Source organism: Tupaia chinensis, unplaced genomic scaffold (assembly GCF_000334495.1).
Source record: "Tupaia chinensis unplaced genomic scaffold, TupChi_1.0 Scaffold000673_1, whole genome shotgun sequence".
Classification (NCBI taxonomy): domain Eukaryota; kingdom Metazoa; phylum Chordata; class Mammalia; order Scandentia; family Tupaiidae; genus Tupaia; species Tupaia belangeri.
Window position 1 is genome coordinate 1,042,693 of NW_006160196.1, and position 7,300 is coordinate 1,049,992.

Here is a 7,300-nt window from a genome sequence, read left to right on the forward strand (position 1 = left end):
TCTCTCTGTCTCTCTCTCTCTGTCTGGTGAGCGCACGCGCCCTATGGCAAAAACCTCTAAAAAAAAAAAGTAATTAAATTTGTCATAGTGCACATGGAGAACTTTAACATTCTAGCCAGTGGGGAAAGTAAAGGCCCAGTATACTGTGGAGACAGGCTTAAAATTTGAGAGAAAAACAAGATTGCCAAGTATCCTGCTGGGTGCTTTAAAGGATCCGTCTAGGGAACTGAGCCGCAGTAAAGGCTCCCTCTTCAACGACTGTGCCGTGGAAGTCAGATGGGAGTCAAATGCTGTGCTCTATTTTGTCAGAAAATCGCCCCCGAGACAAAACTTGATTTATTTACTCCTTTCTCTAGGAATTACTGTATAATTTTTGCAAAATAAAATGTAAAATAATCATACTTACTTTCATTTTTTAAAAAGTTATTTGTTTCATTTCATTTATTATTATTCAGTTTGACCAGAGAGAGAGGAGCGCGCGCACGCAAAAGCAAGGATGCCAGGTCCGGGGCTCAACGCGGTGGACGATGTGGGCGGCCTGCGCCTGCACCACCTGCCGCCCGCCGGCCGCAGCCACCTTTCTCGGCCAAACTGAGATGATGCCTATGTTTTGTTTGTGTGTGTGTGTGTGTGTGTTTTAGGTTTTTGTTATAGGGCACGTGCACTTGCAATTTTACAGAAAGAAAGAGATTCAGAAAGAACGAAAATGCGGAATCCCAGCCCCCACCCGCAGGGAGGATGCCAGGTCACAATCCCTTCTCTCGGGATTTTGGGCATGCACGCACATGTGCCCAGAGTGCGTTTCAGGCTGCCGAGTGCGCCACCTGCTGGCCCCAACGCCTACAAGTCTCACTGCATCATTTTACCTTGAAGCATTTCCCACCTCGCGAGACCTCAAGTCCTGAGCTGACCTGCCCCAAACTGGGGACAAACTGGGGACGTGAGGACGGGAAGTCAAAGGCGCCAGGTTCCAGCACTTCACAGCGACTATTCGGGGCGGTGTCCTTGGCGACTGCGCCAGGCAGGTGGCGCTGGGGAATCAGGAAATGGCCTCTCTGACACTCGGGCAGCCACGAAGGCGTTGAAGCTGTGCTTTCCTCCTCCAGGGAGTCCTGCGGTGTCTGAGCCGCCGTGGAGACCACGGCGAGGCCGGTCCCTGAGCAGCGCGTCCCCTGACACTCACGACGTGGTCACAGACGCAGCTGGAGGCCGCTGTGGAACAGGAGTGCGGGAAGATTGTTTTGGACTAAGCTCCTGGTTCAGGCCCCAACAGACCGGCCCGAACCGAGCCTCGGAGGCCAAAGCTCCCGGGGTCCCGCTCCTGGGCCTCCCCGTCGAGGGACGTTCTTCCTGCCCCATCCCGCCCCACTCCCAGACTCGCTGTCTCCACACCCTGAAGATTAAACAAGGTGACCGAGTGGCCACGAAGTCCGCTCCCCTTATCAGAGAAAGCCAGTCAGTGCGTACCGGGCTCCTGCTGCTCCCCCTGCACCGCGAACTTTCGTCCTTAAAGTCATCCTGAGCGCTCTGAGGCCTCAGGCAACCTGGATCTGGTGCCCAAGGCGGTCCTCACTCACCCTGGCTGGCTCCAATAAACGTTTCCTGCCTTCCTCGGTCTTCCTTTTCAGGTGGATGCCTCCCAAAGGGAAGCCTCAACAGCGGCTGTGATTGGCTCCAAGGGTCCTGCCCTCCCCAGCTGTGAGCCTTATCAGTAAGTTGGGGTTTTTAAAAGAATTTTATTTTATTTTATTAATTTTGACCTGAGAAGGACAGAGTGAGAGTGAGGGAAAGTGAAAAAGCAAGCCCAAACCGTGGTCAGCCATGTGGGAATCCAGCCCTTAACCACCACACCACCTGCCAGGCCCCCTTATCAGTAACATTTTGCCTTGGAAAACACGAACCAAGAACTCTGGGGCAGACTAGAGCCTCATCCACTGGCCACGACATCCCTAATCTGGAGTGACCCCATGGGGAGTGGAGCTAGCCTGGGGGACAGCAAGGGCAGGGAAGAAAAAATGTTTAAGAATTATTTATTTAATCGAAAGTATTATTATTATTTATTTTTGAGAGGTTTTTGTAATAGGGTGTGTGCGCTTGCCAGAAAGACGGAGACAGAGACAGAAAGCAAGAAATCCCCCCTTCGGGGGGTGTGTGGCCACGCCGCAATCCCTTCTCCTCCATTCTCCTCTCGGGATCTTGGGGATGCTCGTACATGCGCCTGGCATAAGTTTAAGCCACTGGGTCTGGGACTTGAACCATGGTCGACTACATGGGAGTCCAGCGACATAGCCATTACACCAACTGCTGGTCCCCTAAAAACAATTTTAAACAGTATCATATATGGTAGCATATTGCATAGAGATAAATCTCAAAATATGTGCAAAGGTTATATGCTGAAACCACAAACATGGCAGAAATCAAAGACCTAATTAAATGAAGAGATATACAATGTTCATGGTTTAGAGGTTGCCATACTGGTAAGATATCAATCTCCCGGGAACCAGCAGTTAGCGTAACGGCTATGTCTCTGGACTCCCACGTAGTTGACCATGGTTCGTGTCCTGGACCCGGTGGCTTAAAACTCACGCCGGGTGCATGTGCGTGCGTGCCCAAGATCCCGAGAGGAGATGGAGGAGAAGGGATTGTGGCGTGACCATCCCCCCTGGGGGGTGATTTCTCACTTTCTGTCTCTCTGTCTCTGTCTGTCTGGCGAGCGCACGCGCCCTATAGTGAAAACCTGTCCAAAAAAAAATATATCAATCTCCCTAAAAATGGATCTGTAGAATGAACAGGATTCCAAGCAAAGTCTCAGTAGGTTTATTAGAGAAATTGACTATTGGATTCCAAAATTTATGTAAAAAAATCAAAGAGCTAAAATAATGCTGAGGAGGGACCAGCAGGTGGCAGGGTGGTTAAGGGCGCTGGACACTCCCACATGGCCAACCATGGATTGAGTCTTGGACTCTCTCTCTCTCTCTGTCTCTCTCTGTCTCTCTCTGGTCAAATTAAAATGAATGAATGAATAAATGAAATTAAATAAATTTTTTTTTTAATAAAGTAATGCGGAGGGGTCAGCAGATACATAGTGGTTATATTGCTAGACTCCCACATGCATGGCCACAGTTTCAGTCCTGGACCCAGTGGCTTGAAACACTGGACACATGTGCGCGCATGCCCAAGATCCCAGGAGGAGAATGAAGGAGGAGGATTGTGGTGTGGCCATCCTCCCTGAGGGGTGATTTGTCACTTTCTATCTCTCCAGTGAGTGCACGCACCCTAAAGCAAAAAATCTCTCTAAAAAAATTAAAATTAAAAAAATGTTGAAAAAGAAGAATGAAGTTGAAGGACACATTTACCCGATCTCAAGATTTAGTATAAACCTACAGAAATCAAAACTGTATGGGGGGGTTGGCAGGTGGCGTGGTAGTTAAGGATGCAGGACTCTCACATGGACGACCATTGTTCAAGTCCCGGACCTGGTAGCTTGCTTTCTCACTTTCTCTCTCTCTCACTGTGTTCCTCTCTAGTCAAATTAAAAATAAATCAATAAGTAAATAAATAGAGTTAAGTAAAATAATTCTTTAGGGAGAAAAAAATAAACTATATGGGACCAGCAGATGGCTTAATGATCTTGTCAAATTAAAAATAAATAAATAAATAGATACATAAAGTTAAATAAAACCATCCTTTGGGGGGAAAATGTATGGGATCAGCAGATGGCTTAACGATTACATCGCTGGACTCCCATCTAGTTGACTGCTTTTCAAGTCTCAGATCCATTGGCTTTAAAAACGCACACCAAGGGACCAGCAGTGGCATAATGGCTATGTCGCTGAACTGCCATGTGGTCAACCGCGGTTCGAGTCTTGGACCCGGTGACTTAACTCACGCTGGGCGCGTGTGCGTGGGTGCCCACAATCCCAAAAGGAGAATGGAGGAGAAGGGATTGTGGTGCGGCCATCCCCCCTAGGGGTGATTTCTCGCTTTCTCTCTCTCTGTCTCTCTCTGTCTTTCTAGTAAACACACGCAACTGTATAGCAAAAACCTCTCAAAAAAAAAAAAGAAAGAAACCCGCACACCAAAACTGCATCTTGTGTGCTGTGATGATGTTCAGTGAATGAATGCAAAATAAATAATTAATTTTAAAATTAATTAATCAATTAATTAATAAAACAAACCGCACACCAGGCATGTGTGCATGCGTGCCCAAGATCCCAAGAGAATGGAGGAGAAGGGATTGCGGCGTGACCATCCCCCCTGGGGGGTGATTTCTCGCTTTCTGTCTCTCTGTCTCTCTGTACACACCCTATAGCAAAACTCTCTCAAAAAAAAAAAGTATGGTACTAATGAAAAGAAGTAAAAAAAAAAAAAAAAAGAAGTATTGTACAGAATATAGAGAACCTGAAAAATCAGATGTACATGGGGACCAGCAGTTGGCACAATGGCTATGTCACTGAATTCCCATGTAGTCGACTGCAGTTCGAGTCCTGGACCTGGTGGCTTAAACTCACGCCAGGCACATGTGCATGTCCAAGATCCCTGGAGGAGAATGGAGGAGAAGGGATGTGGCATGGCTATCCCCCGTGCGGGGTGATTTCTCGCTTTTTATCTGTCTCTCTCTTTCTAGTGAGCGCACACGCCCTGTAGCAAAAACCTCTCAAAAACAAAAACAAAAAAAAATCAGATGTACATGGTAAATTAATCTTTTGCAAAGGTGCAAAGATAATTTTTTAAAGAATCATTTTATTGAACTTTATTTGTTTATTTATTTATTTTTCTTTGACCAGAGAGGGACAGAGTGAGAGAAAAAGTGAGAAAGCAAGCTGCCAGGTCCAGGACTCAAACCATGGTCGGCCATGTGGTAGTCCAGCACCCTTAACCACCACACTACCTACTGGCCCCAAGATAATGTAATGGAGGCAAATGGAGTTTTCAACTCAATAGTCCTGGAGTAATTTGACTACCCGGGGGCAAAACCAGAGCCCTGACTCCCTACATTACTTCATATACAAAAATGAACTCAAAACAGATCGCCGACTTCAATGTAAAGCTTAAAACTAAAAAAATTCTAGCAGAAAATCTTTCTGACCTTGAGTGAGTCAACCACTTCTCAGCCCAATAGAAACATGAATTGTAAAAGCAAATAAATGGTGGGTTGGCCCCATAGCACGGTAGTTCAGTGCTGTGCTTTGGGAGCCTGATCCCACATGGCTGACCACAGCTCAAGTTCCGGCCCGGGGAAGCTTGAAAAACACGCGGGGCATTTGTGTGCATGCCCCAAATCCTGAAGAGACAGAGAAATGGGAGAAAAGGGACTGTGGCATCACCGTGCCGCACTGGGGGGGTCTTTCTCTCTCACTCTCTCTGGCAAGAGCATGCACCCTCTGAGAATAAAAATAAATAAATAAATACATTTTTTAAAAAATGGACCAACTGGTGGTGTGGTAGCTAAGGTGGCTGGATCTCATGTGGCCAACATGCAGTTCGAGTCCTGGACCTGGTGGCTTGAAAACTACATCAGGTACGTGTGCATGTGTCCCCAAAATTCCAAGAGGAGAATAGAAGAGAAGGGACTGTGGCATGGCCACCCCCTGGGGAAGTGCTTTCCCTCTCTCCTCTCTCTCTCTCCGTCTCTCTCCAGCAACTGCAATTACCTGATAGCAAACCAAAACTAAATGAAATAAAACAAAATATTAATACATTGGATCTCATTGTCAGCAAAGCAAAAAATTCTGCTCTCTAAAAGACACTAAGAAAAGACGAGCCCCCCCTCCCCGCCATACTAAAGGGAAACATTTGCAAAACACATCGCTGACAGAGAGCCCGTAGCCAGAGTACGCTCACTGTAAGAGCTTACGAGAAAACAAATACGTGGTCTTTAAAATGAGCTACAGATTAAACAGATACTTTACCAAGGCTATGCAGATGGCAAGAAGCGCATAAAAGATGCCCAACGTTATCAGCCATTAGGGAGATTCAAATGAAAAGCATAAACCTATTAGACAGCTAATTAATAGCAGTGCTAATAGCAAGTGCTGATAACGATGCAGAGCAAGTGGGACCTTCAAACGTTGCTGGGGGAGACGTGAAGTGGAAATGACGCCACCGCTTGAGAAAAAGGAGGTTGGCGATCTCTTTCTTTTTCTTTTCCTTTTTAAAAAAATTTTTTGAGAGGTTTTTGCTATAGGGTGCGTGCGCTCCCCAGAAAGACAAAGTGAGAAATCACCCCCCTGGGGGGGATGGCCACGCCACAATCCCTTCTCTCCACTCTCCTCTCAGAATCTTGGGCCTGCACACACACCCAGCGTGAGTTTAAGCCACCAGGTCTGGGACTCGAACCACAGTCGACTACATGGGAATCCAATGACATAGCCATTACGCCAACGGCTGGTCCCGGCGATTTCTTATATGTATTGCACACTCTAATTATTCAACCCCGCCTCCCCGGTCCTGGGCATTCACCCGAGAGAAACGGAAGCATGCGTCCAATAACCCTCAGTGTTCCCCAATCTAGTCTGGGTTTGGGTACCAGCCCCTTGGATGATCTAAATCTTTGCTTCCATGGGAACAAAATCAGGTCCATCCTGAATTCTGGCTGCGGCTCACTGGGTGCGGTTTGAACTGACCTCATGGCTCCATCTTCTCTAGTGACCGCTAATCCCTGGACGGTCAGGATGGTTTTCTTTCTCCAGTACGCGGTCACCTTGTACAATAACTGGATCCCAGCCCCATCCTCTTACGTGTTAGAATTGTTTAATTTTACTTATGATGATGATCTTAAGTTGCCATAGGACACTTGTTACCAGAGAGAGACAGAGAGTGAGAGAGGAAAGTGAGACAGCAAGCTGCCAGGTCCAGGATTTGAACCAAGGTTGGCCATGCAGGAGTCCAGCATCTTAACCACCTCATCATCTGCTGGCCCCACCAGTCCCCATTATTTTAAATTGCCAGAGGGCTTGAGTGTGTGAGAGAGAGAGAGAGGGAGCACCCCTAGTCGGGTGTGGTACACGGCATCCCTTCTCCATCCCATAGGGATTGAGAGCACAAATAGGGGCATGATGGCACCCGCCCTATGCAAAAACCTATGGAGGCCTGGGGACCAGCAGCTGGCATAATGGCTATGTCGCTGGACTCCCACGTAGTCGACCGTGGTTTGAGTCCCAGACTCAGTGGCTTAAACTCACACCGGGCGCATGTGCGTGCATGCCCAAGATCCCGAGAGGAGAATGGAGGAGAAGGGATTGCAGCATGGCCATCCCCCCTGGGGGGTGATTTCTCGCTTTCTGTCTCTCTGTCTCTC